The 19,886-nt window shown below is 44.7% G+C and overlaps 1 protein-coding gene across 1 annotated transcript in view; it reads left to right on the top strand.

The window, feature by feature from the left end:
- Positions 1-19,886, top strand: part of LOC149351446 (nephrin-like) — a 389,383-nt gene that overhangs the window by 48,076 nt on the left and 321,421 nt on the right. The window lies entirely within an intron of this gene.

The following is a 19,886-nucleotide window of genomic DNA, read 5'->3' as shown; positions in this document are numbered from 1 at the left end:
GAAAACGGTGATAACTTTTCCTGACCTTCTTTCACTGATTAGTTAACGGATTTTTTTGTTGTTGTTGTTGAAGTCCATGATCCCATTTTAGTTCCTACAGGCAGTTTCTAGAAAACACACTTCCTCCGTGCAGTGGTTAAACAATGTCTGTATGAGTGCCTATGTTTAAACTGAACGAAATTATGTTTCATAATTTATGAGTTCTATATATAGGAACACACAACAAAAGGAACAAGGGTTGAGGGGGAGCTCAGGGCCCGTTCCCACTTGTATAAAAATCTGGCGAGCGAAGTGGATTCGGTCGCCAGAAAAAACTGGGACCTGTTCTCACCTGTTGACGCCTAGGCGAGGCGGAACCGCCGCGCCGCTGCTGTTTCTCGCTTTGCCACACCATGTCGCCGCTCGCGGCGTACACAGATATGGTTAGACAAGAACAAAATTCGACACTCTCTACGTAACATAAGCGTATATACGCTTGCCTACGCTAAACGCAGGCACATTTCCACTGTTAGTTCAACGTATGACAAGAGAGAACAACGATAAGCTCAGCCTAATGGCGACATCTGGTTGTCAGGACGGGAACCATTTCTGTCAACAAACCCACGCTCCTCTTAAGCCTAGAAGCGGCATAATTGTTACTTTAAATAAAGAAAATAAAGCAAATTATCACTCATACGAATTTTTATAGGCGATGTGAGACGAAGCGAAAGCTCGGTGGCCCATTTATGGTCAATGAACGCTCTGAAAAGGCAGAAACAACGACGAATTCAGTCCGAGGCGAGGGGTCCTGCTTCGGAAGGCACCACCATGTTTGTCGTGGCGAATTTTTTCCTGGGCGGAGATCGGTCCTGGGCCAATCGGCCTCACCGTGTCGCTTTCCGCCCCGGTCGGCGTCCAACGCAGCCGAATCCGCTTCGCTCGCCAGATTTTTGGACAAGTGAGAATGGGCTCTCAGTCTGCTTAACCAACGTTTCCACAAAAGGAGTTGTCTTTGTTAGGGTCATGTTAGTTTTCTCGATATCTCTGTATACTTCTGGTTGAGAGGGCCATTGACTGTTATCAAGTAACCTCTCCAATGCTGTAACCTATTCTCTTAACTCAAGTCTAACGTTGCTGATTCTATGAGCAATTGTCCTTATAAATACCTGGTGAGCAACAGAGATTATGCTAACTGGCCGTCACTTTTTCGGGCACTCCCCGATTGTATATTTGTATCCTATCAGCATTCCTTAATGCTTCAGCTACGCCTGAAGTCATTCATATTTGTGTGTACTGCGCTTCAAGCAATGAAACCATGCTATCTCTATCGTCCTCCAGCATATATCCAGTTGCTCAAAGGTCTCCCCTCCCCCCGCCTTGTGTTTAAGGCTTGTATGCCGACACTGAGACGAGCTCTGTTTCTATGACTTTATGCTGTTCCGTAACCTTATGTACTTATACCTTGCTGAGCTCGTTTGGACACATTCAAAAATAGCGTTATAATTAAGTTGGATTATTAATCGCCTTGAAACTGCTGCCACCAGCAAAATTCTGACTAGTTCAGATAACGTTGCAAATGGCATTCAAGGCAGGCCTGTCCCATATGCGGCCCGACAGAAAGGTGCAAAAGAAGTCTTGCGGGTGAAGACTTTCCTGAATCGGCTAGCTACTTCACTGAAACCACGACGAGCCGCGCTTAGCTACGGCGTCGCTTCGTGACTTCAGCTGCACTCCGCTGTGGCGCTCAGCAGAAGTGCTGCCCGCTCTGGCACCGGGCTTGCCCTGGCTTGCCAATAAGAAAGCGCCAATGCTCTGAAACGCTGTACATCTGATAGGCTAAATTTCAATTTAAAACACCTTCAAATCGTTTCAAGGGCTTCGGCCGCATTTTACAAGCAGCTTAAGTGTTCATTTTAGTGCTCGATATCGTGCACACTGCTATCCGATGCGCTGTGGGAAAACTGATTGAGGGTTTGGTCGCGTATCACAGAACGACGGATAGCAGTGGTGCTCGCAACGAATACCGCTTTCAGCCAACAAGAAGAAATCATTGAACGCGAGTTATTGAATAGAGTACATGAACTTATAATTGCCGGAATATCTGCGGTTCAGTAAATACAAATCCCCAAGGGAACATTAAGGGGCAAGCGTAAAAGCACCCTCTCCGCACCTGCTGCATACTTCCACCGTTAAGGGCTGCATTGAGTTAGCTGCCCATATTGGTGCACATATTTATTACGTGTTGGCTGCGTGTGCCGACACTTGGTGAATTTCATTAGAAAACTCAGCGGCACATTTCAGGGTTCACCGCAGCGTATTCACACCAGAAGGGTGGATCCAGAATCCAGTGTGACGAGTCTCATGGTTTCCAAGCTGTTTTGCAAGATGTAAAAATTTCGCGCCAGTGGTGAAAGTGGAAGTAGCGCTAACTCTTCCTTGTTAGGGCTCTGTCTTACGTTCTGTCCTAAGTGTAAGGTTCTATCACCATCACCAGTTCCGCAGAAAAACACAGAAGCCGCAGGTCACGCACATCCTAGCAACGCGATGTGATCAGGAAAAGAATGTTTTCTGTCAACATTTTTTTTTTTGTAAAATCAGAGTTGCCGAGGGGACTGCGCACTAAAGTTGAAATAGAGGGCGCGAATGCTCTCTTGTGCTGTCTGGTGGGTTCTTCCTATTTATTTGTCTATGCACCTTTTGCTTATAATGAGAGACATTCGAAATTTTATCTAGAGGATTTGGTTCTCGACCAGGCGGGTGAAAGTCAACCCCATTTGGCCCGCTACTCGGCGCTGCGCTCAAATATGCGATAATAGCGATATTGAGTTTTTCGCTTGCTGCGTTCTGTGACGTCAAATTTGTGTGAGACTAACGCAACGGCATTGTTAGGGGATACATGAGAAAAACGAGACACGGTGCAAAACGGCACATTTTGTTACTTAACGCCACTTATCATTTAAGCGTGTAGTCGTATTCATTATATATTTTGCTGACAAGACCCGCCGCGTATGTCGTGAACTCATTTAAGACTTAAGATTTTAGTCTTGCCCAACCAGAGAATCAAAAAAGTTGCAAACTAAGCCTTGATGAACCACAAAGAGTTAAAAAAAACAGCGAATGTCTTCCTCGGTTAACGTAAGAGTTTATTTCTTAGAATTAGTCATTTGTCTCGGCTTATTAAAAGTTTACGAGAGTTTGCTCTTTTGCGTTAGTGCAGCGAAATTATTTCAGCAGCAGGCTGCATGTGATGCAAAACGCGGGGCGTGGCCATCTCCGGGTGCTAAGGAAGTGATAATGATTTTACTGCTTGCTCCGGATCTCTGTATTCGTTTTAGCGTCCTCTGGGATGGCCCGAATTCGCAAAAGGGTAAAGCTGATGGGCGAGTGGCGCGTGGAGGGTGTGAAGAAAGCTATAGATAATATCCAGCAGCGCCGGTGCCACCACGCATTTTGGCGTCCCTAAAAACGACCACCAAAGAACAGTGAAAGGAATGACGAAATATGAAGGGCAGTAACTGACAAACCGTGTTCGCAACATAAGTGGCGCACGCCTTTTAACGAGCAAGCGCTGCTACTGGTGCAACATATTCTTACAATGGAGCAAGCTCCGTTCGCTCTCACCTACAAGCACGTACAAAAGCTCATGTCCAGTACTGCAAATCGAACCGAATCGCAAGTCAATTTACCATGGACGGAGCGAACGAGCAGCATTTGTGACACTAAAGCAGAAAGAAGTGGCGAAGGAAGCAGGAAATTAAAAAATATTGCGTAGCCAAGCTACACCGAAAGACTGGTTGTAGAACTTCCAAGTGTTGTGACGGTCGATGAAGGAAAACGGGGCTGTATTCAATCTGGACGCATTGCGTGTCATGTAAACAGGCTCACGAAGATTTCGTAGGTGCCCATAGAGCCAACTTCACGACCATTCTTTACGAAATAGTAGGCTGCTGTCTTACTTTAGGAAGGGCGTCTCATTTGTCCCTATGCACCGTCTTGCTGCTGTGCTCCAGGAATCGGGTCGCAATATGACATTCCGAAATTTCTGATATTATAAAAACTCACTTTGTTCTCTTCAGCTGGCCTTTCCATATTTACTGGATGTCACGCCACGAAGGCACCAAATAATTCTGCAATATTTGTTTGTTAATACCTGTTAATGTATTTGTTAATTAATAAGAATAAGGTGATGATTTGCAAATTTGTGTCGCGTTTTGCCCCACTCACCCCTAATCCTCCCAGGTTTCAATCAATTTATCTCTTGTTTTTACTCTTCAGTGGTTATACGGTTAAGAGTCGGAGGCCACTGCGCGAGTTTTCGGCGTATGTCTAACAGCGAAATGCACAGTAGTTGCTGTGTAGTATAGTTGTAGTACAGTAAATCTATAGTGTAGTGCAAGTCCAATATTGCAGATTCTTTTGTCTGCAACTCATCATATAGAAGTTGCCATCATGTTCACCCATCCACTTCACAGCTACATGAATACAACAGAGGCGAATATCAAACGTTAACTACTTTTATTCGTCCGATAACCTTCATTTTGAGTAAGGTGATTATTCGCGAACGCTTTCAACCCGAATTCTATAATGCTCTGAACAGAAAGAGCAGAGAGACTTTACGAATTTAAGCGGCCGCATCCAGCCGCGTGTTGCGGCAGGAGAGTAAGCTTTTGCAGCCTGCGGGACTGTTCCAAAAGCACTTCAAGGCAGCTCAAATCACACTTAGCCATTTTACGTGTTTTGGTCTCCGTCAAGACATGCAATGAACTGTAATTTGCACCGACAAGAGTCTTTACAAGGCGCGTTGTCCAACTCCATTAGCTTAACGATATGATTCCATGTGATACGCTTGATGTCCGTGAATAGTTATTACAGTTGCATTTTTAATGCGAATGATTCCCGCAGTGTGCAAAAAGTTCGCATAATGCGACCCTGGTGCTGAGAAATGAAAGAAAGACGACAATAAATTAATGCGTTTTTACAAGAATTGCGAGTCAAAGCTTTGTTTTAATATTAATGTTATTATTGGTGGTTCCTCACTGCACGCGACAAATTTGGCTAATCCGATTTCAGGGTTGTGTCGAGCAGAAAATGTGCTGTTTCGCTATATCGGCGAGCTTAATGCATGATGCATGTCCGCACGCGGGAGGGTAGTTATTCAGATCTTAGTGAAACGCCATGGGAAAGCCGCACGCATGTCTTTAGTGAAACGCTCCGACTGCACGACGTGGTCGTGATTTATGAATGGGATGTGAATAGGATATTAGAACGCGCGTCCCGCGTCGGGGCTTTTAGCGCTCAAAGACGATATGTTCCATCGCAGGCAGCGCGGCCGATCAAGAACGCGAAACTTTCCGAGGCGCTGCTTCACAACAGTGCTCTCGCACATCTCGGAACCCAGCCAAAGCCGATTGGCGCGATTTCTGGTAACGATTCCTACGCAGTTCGAGCTCCCGTCACTTTCTTAGAGGACTGAATTCGGTCAGTTTTTGGCAACGCTAGAAATGATTGCAGATGCACTTTCATTTAGAGTATGAGGGTTCGAATGAAAGTGGTACGGCCATTAAAGCAATAAATAAAATTGATGCACTGTTTGTTTCTTTCATTTGTACGCCGCATCTGCTTCGCTGTTGTTGCCTGCTCAGTACACACACACACACACACACACACACACACACACACACACACACACACACACACACACACACACACACACACACACACACACACACACACACACACACACACGCGCGCGCACGCGCACGCACACGCACACGCACACACACGCACGCACGCTCGCTCGCACACACATACACACACACACACACACGCACACGCGCACGCGCACGCGCAGGCGCACACATACACACGTACATACGTACATACGTACAGTCTTCGTCAAAAGTAACCAGGCTGCATGGTCTGCTTTTCATTTGTATAGTAGAGCCTTTACGGCTTTCCCTAAGGTCTAAAAGTTCTTTGCAGGTGAGGACAGGGATTCTTCTTACCATACAGAGATTTAGAGCTTGAGGGCTGGCATAATAGTTTAAATATACGACTGAGAAGCAAAACCATGCAGCCTGGTTACTTTTGACAAAGACTGTACATGCACACATACATATATGGTTTGGTTTGGTTTATTTGGTTTAACGTCCCAAAGCGACTAAGGCTATGAGAAACGCCGTAGTGAAGGGCTCCGGAAATTTCGACCACCTGGGGTTCTTAAACGTGCACTGACAACGCACAGTACACGGGCCTCTAGAATTTCGCCTCCATCGAAATTCAACCGTCGCGGTCGGGATCCAACTCGCGTCTTTCGGGACAGCAGCCGAGTGCCATAACCACTGAGCCACCGCGGCGGCTATATATATATATATATATATATATATATATATATATATATATATATATATATATATATATATATATATATATATATATATATATACATATATATAAGTAATACCATATAAATTTTTAGAATTTCGAAAACGCAGTTTCCCTCGGCGCTGTGACCCAACAAATATTGTCTATATAGACGTGTTACGTGCACTAGAGAGATTGCTTTGCCTGCAAGCTTCTTGAAAGCGCATGTATTTTCACATGATGTAGATAAAACTTTTTAAGCCATAGAGCCGAGAGTAACCGCGTTTTCGAAATTTTAAAAAGAAATATGGATATTTCTTACGATGGGCGATAGGCCTCTCGAAAAATGAGGAGCCTAAGAATAATAGTTAAAAAGTTTACTATTCAGTATTAGTTAACCACCCTACAACTTAGCACGTCTTAGCTTTATTCTGATGTACTACACCGCTGACAATGCTATGAAGAAAAAGCGCTCTTATAACTCAAAAGCCTATTTTTAAAAATTGTTTAAAATCATAGGTGAAATGCCCTGTATATTCTCCACACACTCGATTGCATGTATTATTGTGCATAAATGTTTATTATATTTTCTTTTGCTGAAGTTGTCGGTTTGAATTGCAGTGTTGCATTTTACTGTGTACTGCGGCCCTTCATGCCGAGGCTCTTCGCGGGCAGTGTTTCAAAAATAAATATACAGAATGAATAAACGACTGAACATACGTCTGGGACTTCAGTTATAAAGCTGTAGATCATCAAGGGAAACACAAAATCTGGAAACTTCCAAAACGGAAGGTTCATTTTGAGCGTTTTTCTGTGAACTTAATTAATGAAGCACACGAAGCTATGCATGTCACCGAGGTCGCAGCAACTCGCACGCACCGGTTACGACAACCACTGCAACAATTCGGGCGCACTGTGGCAACAGTCAGTCCACAGCAGATACGACACGCAGCATTTTCAAAAGAATGCGCTCATACCACAGGGAGTCTAATTCCTCGGTTCTTTGTTCAGGAAACCAAAATATAAGAAAAACAAAGTTAAAATGTTTACATCGCGCTGTTGACAAAAAAAAAATGACCCAATCGATGGCGTCTATGGAGTAAACAAGGCAAGTACTTGGCGTTAAATCTTTTCCTCCAAGGTGAGCTGTTGAAGTGTTAGCTAATGAGAAATAATACGTTTGTATTGCAAATTAAATTACTAAAAAGTTGTTTGCATGGCTTCCATCACTTGTAGTTGAGGTTTTTTTCTTTTTTTATAGAATAATCTGTAGTTCTAAAAGGTGGCGCGAGCTACGTGAAGCAGCAGTTTATAAATCAAGGATTTAACTTTCTTGATGCTATCGCTAGCAGATCGAGTTTTCGCGCATTGGCCCATTCCCAGCTTCAACCGCTCTCTAACCAGTACATGCGCCCTGAGAGGTTAAACAGGACAATTACGTTTGCCGTTCGCGGCTGAAGGGGGAGATGGGGACGAGCAGAATCACTGACTAGTACTCTTAAAAGTCTGTTGCATACATTCGCTTGCACTTATACAAGTCTCCTAGAACATACTATGAGACGAAAGACAGCCATTATGTATGTATGTATGGGGTGGTATGCTTACAGAGTGTCTGCAAGATCGCCTTGCCGGAGTGCGGCGGCGACGCGATTAGCTTGGCTTGCCCTTCCCTACTGCTTCATCCAGTCGAGAATAAGGGTAACCGCATTTTCTGCTGCAATGAGAGAACAAATTAATGGTTGCTTTCTAGCCCGTGTCTCGTTCCTGGAGCAGGCCCGCGCCCACGCAGAGGGCTTGCATGCACAGGCTCTTCTCGTGTGTATATATATATATATATATATATATATATAGTGGGGCTTCAGAGGTTGAAGGCATGCGTTCCCTTGTACCGTGTTGTTCCTCATTGCGAAATAAGAGAGCAACAAGTGCCGCTCGCGTCTTATCGACGCTGCGCGCGTGTTATGCTCTGGAGTGGCTGAACAGAAGGAATAGTGATTTGTGGCCCCTTTAACGTGTTATTCCCGGCACCGCAACTTGGTACCAAGCAACGTATTTTCTTATGGCTTCTTCTGCAGCTTCTTCGATGCTACGGAAATATTGATTGCAACATATAGGTCGCTTAATGATTAAGATTACGCAAAGCTTTCTGATTAATGTCATCTAAGCTGTACGCTAGAGCGTCTAAACCGTCCGAACAAGAGCATTTTTGACTTGACCACCTTGCTGTGAATGAACCACTGCACCAGTTTACTCTTTTGGAGCGGTTAAAGAAAACAGTTTATGGCAGATTTTTGCAAACCACGCAATATCATTAGCCCCGACAGCTTACTAGATGCTTTGTTTCTTTTTCGTACCATAAATCCAGGACAACGAAAACCTGCGGTGCTTATTATTTTTATAACATATGTGAAGCGAAATGTATTCGTCGAGTAAAATCCATAGCTCCCGCAGGAGGAAATATAGCCTGCGCTATTTGTTGTATTTCAAACTGAGTCTACTAGCTGTTTCCCAGTAAGCGTATGACTAGTTTTTGAGCTGTAAGTCACCTTAGACCGATTATTATTTCCCTCATCAACCTAAACATTTTAAAGTAGCAAAAATATTCTAACTCGAATGCTTGTTCATTCCGAGTGAACGTTTCAATGGAGGCGAAATTCTAGATGCCCGTGCACTGTGCGATTTCAGTGCACGTTAAAGAACTCCAGGCGGTCGAAATTTCCGGAGCCCTTCACCACGGTGTCCCTCATAGCCTGAGTCGCTTTGGGGCGTTAAATCTCCCATAAGCCAAACCAAAGCACATATGCAAATAACCAGACGCATGGGCCTTACGTTGTAGGCACTTGCAGCGTTGAATATAAAGTGTGAAAGAAAACATTCACCGCTGAAAACTACGCCTTTCATTTTTCCAGCTTTCCAATTCGACAGACACGCCCGATAAGCGCCAATGAAAAGCACGCAGTAGTTTTTATTCCATAAAAGCGAGAGTCTGGCGAGATGAACAGCAAACTTTCGACAGTGGATTTTTTTATTCAGCAGACTGCTGGGAACTGCTCCTGGGAGCTCTGCAGGTCGCAGAATTTACACGCGGTGAATTAGTTGCAAGAAGTAAGGCCGCGTTTACAAATGTCCTTCCCTGAACAGCACGCAGCTATTTATAATGTGGTACACCAAGCCGTCGGCGCCAGTGGACACTCGGGCACTCTCAGCCTATGAAGGGACAGCATCAAGATGGCGACTAAAAATAGCAACCCAGGAAAAGGCTGGAGGAGAAGCTCCGCGCGCAAAAAAGCTTGCATCCAAGCGATTAGAGAGCGCTTAGAGAGATGTGAAGCTTATGGGGTTTATGAAACGCAGGTAGAATAGTTATCCACTTCTTTTTTTTTCTTTTAGGCAATAGAGCTCTAATCCATTAACTGTCTGTATAAGTCAAGGCTCGGCGGTAGGCTCCGCGGGTTGGGTAAATGTGTTTACGGGACGCCGCTATTCTGCGCGATTTCTCTGCCATTCAGCGAAGCGCGAGTGTTCCGAGCCGTCATTTCCAGGAAGCGGGTTATAAGCTCGGCTAAACTTTAAACGACTCAGTGGGCTCTGTGCCCCTGAGTAGCTCAACGTAAAGTTTAAAGCACCAGGCCCTCTCTTGGGGGCTACGCCCTTCTGCACGATTTAACATCGCGCTCTCAGCCGCTTTGACTTGAATTTCGGCCTGTTGCGCGAGGCGCGATATAAGCAGTTGTTTACTCGTCCTGTGAAAAAAACGCTGTGTCCCTTTCCACGCGAGTGTCGTGAATTTGCAAGTGGGTATTGCTAAAAATGTTTTCGCTGAGCTACATATGTGTATATTAATTCTCAATCTAGGATCAAGAGGCACAGCTCATTTTTCTTTTTTATTCTTCAAGAACAAATTAATAAGGTGGCGTTTATAAAGGGGAAAGCCTAATAATCTCTTGGCCCAGAAGGCAATAACGAGTATAAATGTTTCATTATTCGCTTGTTTTTGCTTTGTCTCTCAAATGAGTAAAAAAAAATATGAATGTCATTCGCGATTCCAGCATTCCGTTGTGCAGAGCAGTTTACGTTGAGTGCCCATATATTTCTGGTACCTACAGGGTGTTTCAAATTATTGCCTACGGATTTTTCTTTCAAAAGCCATGAGAGATACGTCACTACGGTTTGTGCAGGTGGGTTCTGCGGCATGGCGGACATTATTTACCTGATAGAACTTTATAATCGAACGATTATTTAAGTAAATTTCGCTAATCAACTTTTTATTCCTGAGTTTAGGAGCCAAGATTATATTGCGAAATTCAAGGCAGGCAACATCGCAGGCCAGTTTTAAAAATTTCTGAATCGGCAATGTGGTTCCAAGTACCAAACGTCAAAAATACGCTTTTTAAAGCTAGTTGAGTCGGCTTTTCCGCAATTAATATTTCTATAATGATGTCGCTGCGTGCAGTATTGGCGAGGAAATCAGTTTAGCTGCATCTACGTCATTTCATCAATGTACAGTCTTTGGCAAAAGTAACCAGGCTGCATTGTTTGCTTCTAGATCGTACAGTGGAGCCCTTACAGCTTCCCTGAAGCTGAAATGGTCGTTAAAGGGGAGGACTGGGGGTCTTCTTACCTTCCAACATCTTTTGATCTTCAGGAAAGCCACAGGGGCTTTCAAACCATGTAGCCTGGTTACTTTTTACAAAGACTGTACATGTAATGGCAGAGATCCAACTCAGCGAGTTTTCAAATGCATAATTTTGACGTTCGATACCTCGACTTGCATTGCTATTTAAGAAAATTCAAAAGCTGGGCTCACCTTCCACGTTGACGGCCTTCAGTTTGACTATAAAATGTTGCGCCATAAAATCGAAAATAAAAAAATGATTAGTTAATTTTTTATAATTAATCGTTTAATCATAGAGTTATATCAGGCATGCAGTGTCCATCATGCTGTACAACGCACCTGCACAAACAGCAGGGATGTAGCTCTCATTTCTTTTCACAGAAAAGTTTGTATCGAATAATTTGAAACACGCTACATTCAACGCGACATTACGCGCGAGAAAATCTCCGCCGCTAATTCAGCACGTTAAGAGCATAATAATGTGGATTTGTAGGGCACTGGAGTGCGGACTTTGTGTTATCAAAAGAGCTCTTTTCCTTTCAAGAAAACAAACTAGCCAAACAGGTTTGCGAGAAATTTCACTTCTGGAGAGTTTCATCCAATATGGAACTCTGTGACATCAAGACAGTTAACTCGACCAGGTGCATCATAAAACTTGTCGATCGAATTAAACTGGAACCAGAGTACATTGCAAAATAACTTTACTGCATGCATCGAGTTACTCTACCTTGTTATTGATGATGATGATGGTGGTGGTGGTGATGATAATGATGATGATGATGATTTTATATAAATGCGCAAGAGGGCTTGGGCACTGAGCGGCATGGCTGGCGTATTTGGTCGTCGCAAGATGACATCCAAGGCGTCTTTTTCTCAAGCACATCGCGGTAGAAAAAGCCATGCATGAGGCCGGGGCAAAGCTTGCATGGGCTGTCTTTGCCAAAAGCAAACAGGCAACGGGGTTCACTTCTCAGCCGTAGAGGGGAGCCCTCAGGCACATCTAATGAGCAAAAGGTCTCGAAAGAGGACAAGGGTTCTCGTTACCTTGCACAGATTTAGAGCTTGAAGGGTGGCCATAAGTGCTCCACTCGATATATAAGAAACAAACACCGTTCGCTGGCTACTTTTGGCAAAGACGGTACCACTTGGAAAAACAAGGGGGTGCCCCGAGGCTCTAGGAAGGCCGACGTACTCTGTTTTTCTGTGCGCGTGGTTGCTTAGGGGAAGCCGTTGAGCATGTCCTAATGGCTGCCACCCGTGGGAGTCGAAACGTGTCATTCGGCAGCCGAAAATGAATCACCTAGACTTAAGTCTTTCCCATGAGGAAAATTACTTGGCCTATGAGATGAACCGCAGTAACAAAATACGTTTCTGAGAGCTGAAAAGGATGAATAGTTGGGCAAGTTACTTGCCGTTCATTATGCGGGATACAAAGCGCAATTTGGCATGGCACTAAAGGATGATGAATGATGACGTTAAAACACAACAGCCGCTGCTGACACCTGAAATTTTATTCAGACGACACGGAATAAATACAGGCTCCATGTGCACAACGCATCGAAATAAACACGCACAAAGGAAAAAAAACACACTGAACACGCTGCATTCCGTGTTAGCAAAGGAACTGGTCGAGAGAAAAAAAGAGGTCTCTTGGTAAAGAGCGTCACTGTACTTTGCTAACACATGTTCTGGTTCATTTAACCATTTGATAGGCTTGTAGTATTACTCGTGTTCATACGTTGCAGTGATTGCGCAGCACACCGGCTCGTACGTGAGCGTTATTTGCAAAGCCACGTCAACCGGGCGTTGAAGCAATGTTTTGACCTGTTAACAATAGCGGTACTCAGGTAAACACCAACACGATATTTGCTATACACTGAGTGGCCTTAACATTACCTGTTTTGCTTTCGATATTTTGAAACTTTTGAAATAAAAAAACAGAAGGGTTATGCTTCACGTCTGAAGTGGCAAAGGAAAAAACTCTATGTATTTTTGTTGACTTCGCATCTCGATGATTTAAAGGCATCACTCTTGGGAGTACTTTGACAGGTCTTCTAAGCCCTTCCTTGGCTTCGTCTGTTGCATTTCTGGCCACTCGAGGGTGGCAAAGAATGCCCTTGCCGTTTCTTGCCTACGGTCCAGTCACGCCTTGAAAGCTAGCTTTTTAAGCCATTGAGAGAAGCTAAAGAAATATGTTTCTCCTAAAGAGTGCGCCATAACGGCATGTGAAAACTTTCTTTCGTGGGTGAAAACGGCTATACAAGAGAGAGAGAGAGAGAAAATGAGACAGATGTGAAAGACGCAGTGCTAGCGCCATATGTGCATGGAATTTCTTACCAGATTAAGAATGTGGGGTACTGTACGTTTTAAAAGTAATTTTGTAGGCATCACGGATGTCAGCGAAGATCTGTCCTGCTGCTGATAGCAGAACGGAGACGCATCAGCAAAGCCGAATAGGGAGCAGATGCTCAGTTAGACACACTACATGCAACTTCGTTTTACATCACACCTTAGCAGTTTGCATAGTGTCTGTCTTAAGGTTCCAGACACTTATGTCAAACTAATAGATGTAAAAATGTTCGCCTCGGTCAGCACAGGCGCTCCCTTGAAAATCAAAACAAAAAAAGAATACATTTACTTTAGTGCCACTTTCATTGCACGAAGGTGCTACACAATAACCGGGAAATGTGGTCAGGAGTAATATTGGAAGCATATCACAAGGCTGTAGAAACCAATGCGCGTGTCAGGCAACCTTCATTGACATTTTCTGACAGTAAGATATGTAGTTGGACTAGTCAGTTCATAGTCGGTTCATAGAACTTCCAACTGAATTTACTTCATGAAAACTGGGCGCTTATAAAGGCTATTCACCTGGCAATCATGGTACACACGCAAAAGCATCGTGAGCAGGGTGAAGATGGGCACATCCGGGCTTTCCATCGGTCCTAATCACATTATGGCTCTGTTGATACTGTCTTCGCCCTGCGCATGGTGTTTTTGCGTGTGTACCTTGACTGCTAGGTTGATAGTGTCTATAAGCGTCCTGTTTTCACAAAACATAGTCAGTTGGAAGGTCTGCGCTTTGTATGTGCGTCTTTGTGCCTCTTCTTGTCCCGTCGTCTTCGCGCAGTTTTTTTTTTTCTTTGGGGGGGGGGGGGGGGGGGGCAATTTTCAGACAGTTTCCTCGTTGCTAACGTGGCGGTTGCTGAGTATTTTTTTGTCCTTTATGTTTCGTGCCTTTGCTATGGTGCGGTGAAAGCACGCGTCTGTAGCCATTTGTACATTATTTGTCGTCTGAATAAAGTTTGACTCGTTACTTGTGGCTGTTGACTTTTGGACTCTTCCCTCGTGCCTTGTTTGGCAGCGCTTTATACTCCTTGTAAAGTTCAGAGAACTGCACTAACTTTCTGAAATGACGTCTACATAGAGTCAAAATATTTATTTGAAGAAGCTTGTTCACGATCTAATTTTTTTTAAACATTTTTTCTTTTGCTTCATTAGGCCCAAGCCAATGCTTTTTTTTTCATGGATATCGAGAGGACGTGGACCGGGCACCCTCGTATTTTCGCTTATACTTTATCGAACCACTTTTTTCAGTTAGCTGGCCTAACGTGTCGGTGTTAACAGGCGTGATTTTTCTATTTTAAATATATTTCATTCTGGCTGGAATGTTTTTACTCTCATGTGAGAGTCAAGTGTTAAAAGGACTCCGGCGAAAATTGTTGTCAAGCCTTCCAACACATTCATTCATCCATTCGTTGCTTTGTTCGTTCATTCGTATATGTTTACCGCATAATTATTTGCACTCAGCGTAAAAGCGTGTAAGGAGCAAGATGTGGGGACAAAAGAACAGACTTATCCACTTTTCAGCCAGCTTGGCGCTGTAATGAGCAAATAATGAAGGGAGCTTGTTCGCAGCGCTTTGCACCAAAAAAGACGACAGTGATGAAAAAGGGGAAAAAAAGACGGGAATACTAAAGTGGTGTACAGCCAAATGACAGAGCGCCGAGCTGCGGTAATGACCTAACCCGGGCGAGTGGGAAGATCGATAATCTGATAGGCCGATGGGATGCCCGACTGAGTGTTAACGTGCCTGCTTCTGCTCTGATCAAAAACATTGTATCGCGTCCACAGAAGGCGGAAGCTACGGTATCTTGGTTTGTCTCGTTTAACCTTTTCTGGTAACTGGATGTAAAAACAGTCATGGTAACCGGTCAATAAGTCGGTAGTTTACGAATCTCGGCCTGAAAGGGCATCTCGAATTCAGCATTTTTTTTTTTTCATGGAAGCAACTATGCAGTCCAGAACTTGTGTGTAGCTTAATTTTTGAAAGGATGAAATTCTCGACTAAGACTTGAGGCAAGCGAAAGAAAGCAGTGTGGAATAAACGACAGCTGTGGGTTGTGAAGATAAATGACGGTTTATAGGCGCAGTGTTGAGATAATAAATTGGGTGCATTTACATTCAAAGACGAACAATAACTGGGCTGCACAATCACGATAAAGTGTTTTTGACTCTAAAGTGACCAATACAAGTAGTTCTGCGTAAATCTCGTTGACTTATCATTGAGAGTTCGTAGGTTGCAACTACTTTAAAAATATATTTTTTAAATCTTTTTTTTTGGTGCTTGGTGCAATCGTATAGCAGTATTTTAGCGCTTGCTCAGCGTTCAACTGCTAATTTTTGTCTTTTTTTAATTTCCTGAATATTATTAGGATTTTCTTCCCCTTTGTGAATCCTCAATATCCACTTTGCAATGCCAGTCTTTTCGGACGCTTTCTTCAGCTTGATCTGGGGACCCATCTCAAGAGCGGTGTATATTTACAGACTCAATACCTGCGCTACAAATTTTAGAATGCTTCATAGGCCACACCACCTACCAGTCTCTGGCAGTGGATATCACTGAACTCCTTTCATCTGCTCAAGAAAAAGGCCACCCGATAAGGTTTCGGTGGATCCTAGAACACTGCGGGCTCGATGGAAATGAGAGGGCCTCCGTACAGTCATGCCTTTCTCTAGACCGGACATCACTTGTCTTCTTTCGGGCTTTATGAAGAATGCGACGGCGAGATAGAAGGCATGCCACATGCTCGCCACATCCGTCTTAAAAGTCTAGATCCCGCATTGGCATTTTTTTTTTGTTCCACGTGGAATTACCGCACCCTCATTCATGCTTGCTGCGTGAACTCCGCTTAAACATCGCTTTCACGCGCAAGTATCTACACTTAATTGCACCAGCGAACTCTCGGACTGTTGGACTTGCGGCATAACTGCGACGGTGGAGCAGGTACTTCTGGTGTGCCTAGTATATGCGCGTGTAAGACCATCGTTGGCCGCTTCCTTGGAGTGTTTCGACCACAGGCCACCCTCACAGGACTCAAAGCTAGGCGCTTGACCTCAGAGTTGGAAATCTATCCAGGCAATGCGTGTGTGTTCATGGTTTTGAGCGACACAGGCCTCGACTAGCGATTGTGATGCCAACAATTGTGCCAGTATATATTTTCATTCGTCTTCTCACCACATCGTCACTCATCAAGACTATCTTTCTTTTCTTCCAATTCCCCAGTGCAGAGTAGCAATCCAGATATTGATCGTTCCGGCCGACCTCTCTGCCCTTCTAATCAATAAACTTATTTACCTATCACGCTCTACGTTTGACTGGCACGTTATATAAGGTAGTGAAGCATGATCTCCTTGAACAAAGTGTGGAAGCTCCGTAAGCTATAAGCTAGCGGCTACATAATCGCAGTTAAAGAGAAGCGGCATTGAGCAAGCCACAATCATCGCAGTGCCTGTCAGCTGTAAATAAAACGCGACTTCGAAAGCAGTGCTTCTTGCATTTCCAACAATAACAGACAGGAATTGATTCTCTTTTGAATTGGGCCGCTTGTGGCATGGTCAAAAGTCCTTCAAAATAATTTCAAACTCTACTCGTTTTGGGGGTGGTATGTCAGTTTTGTTGCGATGTTGAGTACTCCATTTTTTATCTCAACCTGCATTTCAAATTTTCGTAGTGTGATTTTATTCTACGTACTGTAATCACGAATCAACATGGTCAAATGCATCGTTTACAATGCAACGCTGTCCCAACGCCCCACTGTAATGCCGCTTGGCGCTGTGGGTAAATAAATAAATAAACGCCATCCAATATTCACTTCGCTGCCTTGTTCTTTGCTTGGCAGTACTATATCTCTCACGTTTTTGTGTACCATATCGCTTCCCCTTCCCTCTATTTCCCCTTATCAATCAATAGCCTCATTACCTACTTACAGAAAGGCAGCAGGTACATCTCTTTTTTTTTCTCCAGAATAAAAAAAGTTTCTCTGCACGCAGTGTAAAACGTCGACAGGGGAATTTAGAAGCTATTACTACTGTTTACTTTTATTAACAGAATCCTTTGTTGAAAAAAACACTTCGAATTCATACGCGGTAGTGCAGTCGATGAGATAAAATTGAAATAGCTAATCGGTTGGCTCACAGCTGCACAGGCGAGAAATGACTCGGGAAGTTCTTTTTTTTTTTTTTGAACGCTGTGCAAATTCTGTCTCCTCTCTCGCACGTGTAATCTTCGTGTACTTCTACTTCAACGAAATGATAGCTCAAGAAAGTTAGAAGCGCATAAAAGACTTCCACCCAAACTGTGCCATAGAAGAAAATATAAGCAACCCGGGGAGGGGCGGCTAGAGAACGGCAGTTTAGAAATTTCATGTTTATTTTCCCCTGCTCGCGTATACGGAAGCAGCTGTCCTCATCGATTCTGATTTCGAGGCTTCTGGTCGCTTCCATTGTCTTGACCTGAGCTCAAGACAGGCGGCACGTCGGATAGGTCCGCCGTGACGGAGCTTGTAAACAAGGCTGTTCCTTATATAGACCGCGCAGTCTCGCATGCTACACTAGCCTGTTTCTCCGAGCTACCAACTTTTTCCTCCCTTTTCCTTTTTTTTTCGCTCTGTACCGCTATCGCCAAGTCATTCCCTAGGAAATACGCGGCAAGTGATTTACTTGAAAGCGCGGAAGTTGGAGCCGCCAAGTCGATCTACTTATGCAGATGGAGCCGCATAATCTACGCGGTCGTCCGGATCTGGTGACTATCTCTAGGCGCTTTTACCGCACTTTCACCGGTGCCTTTTTTCTCTCTTTTTTTTTTTATTTCGCCCCACGGGTCCTTACCTATCTGCATTATTACCATATTTTATCTTGACGAATTTGCGCCAAAAGAACAAAAAGATATCGCCGAATGTACGACGTGCAATTTGGGGGGCGCATTACCTCGTCGCGCTCGCTGGTGCGAAATGACTGACGCGATATTTGGTCGGCTGCTTGGTTTTCCTTCTTCCTCTTTCTTTCTTCACATTCCAGCTTCCTGCGCATCTGCGCTTTGTACTTTAGCTTGCTAATAAAGCACCGGCGTGGCCTCTTTCGCTGACGCGAGTCTTTCGTGAAAAAGAAAATTAATAAATAAAAGAAGAAACGCAATTAAAGCTCGGTGAGTGGTCGGTGGTTTGTGCAAATGTGGAAATAGAATTCATGCCTTTTGCAGACTGCGCTGCGCAAATTGATAAACGTGAGCAGTGAACTTTACTTCCCACTCTTATCCGCCGTGCCGAAAATGGACATTAAACGAACTTTAAAGTGCGGAATTAAACATTCGCACTCCTTCGCGACATTCGCGACAGGCAACGCTTAGAAAATTTATCATCCTCTGCAAGTTGTAATAGCGGCCGGAAGCACTATTTGTACGAGCTTTCGATTTTTGATACCTACGCGTTGCTTCAGTATCGAGTCCCGGGGCACAGTTATGCAAGAGTTGAAGAGTCCCCAAAAGAAAATAGATCACACAGAATACGATAATTTACGAAAATAAAATTCTTATAGATAATGGCATTTTTATAGCCAGCTAATTATTAATTTCTAATCAGCGTGGACCAATCCTGAAAAAGAAAGCTGAAACTTGTCTTGAACACACTTTCCTTTCACGCCTAAAATTAACGACTGACAAAGCTGATGATCTAGCCGCCGGTGAAAGATTTTGGTGAAACTTTTTTTTTTTCCTCTCTGGCTCGAAGCGTAAAAGTGCAGCAAAGGTGCTACCGACCAGCAGCGTGTCTCCTGCGTCTCAACTCATTTGCAGAAAATTTCGTCTTTATTATCAGCTTTTTTTTCTCTTAACCCAGGCCGCGGGAAGGTCGGGAAAGGGCGTCTGTGGCCCCCGCTGTCCTCGGCAGTGCACCGCTCGCTTCCCGAGTGGACAATGGGCGCTTGGCTGAGGGGAAGCTTTCGCGAAGCCCCGAGCCATCCTTCTTGGGCGAGCGCTGCTCTTGCAGCCGCTCAGAGCGCGCAGTCGGCGGTGGGCGCACTCTCTCCGGGGCTCGTGGGCGGCACGGCCGGTCCTCTCTGGGCGACGGAGGCGGCCGATAGGCGTCATTAAGGCTCCCCCGTTCTGGCCGCGACGATTGGAAAACACCAAGAATAGAGCAGCAACGACGGACGCAGAGAGCATACACCCGGCGCCACGCCGCCGCCGGGGGAGTTCACGGTACACCGTCTCGTCTAGCACGTCGCCGGGGAACCCAATCGACTCTTGTCTGGGCGCACAATGCGCAGATTTCGAGCAGGGAAAAATTTCTGCGTGGTGAGCTCACGCTGCCTATGTCGCTACTTAGTTGCTTAACGCCTGTATGCCTCCGGCTGTTGCCGCCGTCCGCCGGCTTTTGCAACAATGAGGCTTTGCTCTGGGGCACCAGTTCGAGGTTCCTACGCTTGGCCCGACCGTAAGAGATGAATTCCTTTGATAAAGCGCTATGGTGCGAGCATATGGTATTGCGCCAGTACACAGCGGCTACGAGGCGCGCGTGCCATCTGGGCGGTTGCGGTGCTCGGGCATGCAGAGTACTAGAAGCGAGCCGACGACAGTAATTTGTACGCAGGG

This window comes from Amblyomma mixtum, chromosome 3 (assembly GCF_055824585.1).
Source record: "Amblyomma mixtum isolate Tamu chromosome 3, ASM5582458v1, whole genome shotgun sequence".
Taxonomy (NCBI): domain Eukaryota; kingdom Metazoa; phylum Arthropoda; class Arachnida; order Ixodida; family Ixodidae; genus Amblyomma; species Amblyomma mixtum.
The sequence above is the reverse complement of the archived record's forward strand: the minus strand, read 5'-3'. Positions and strand labels throughout refer to the sequence as shown.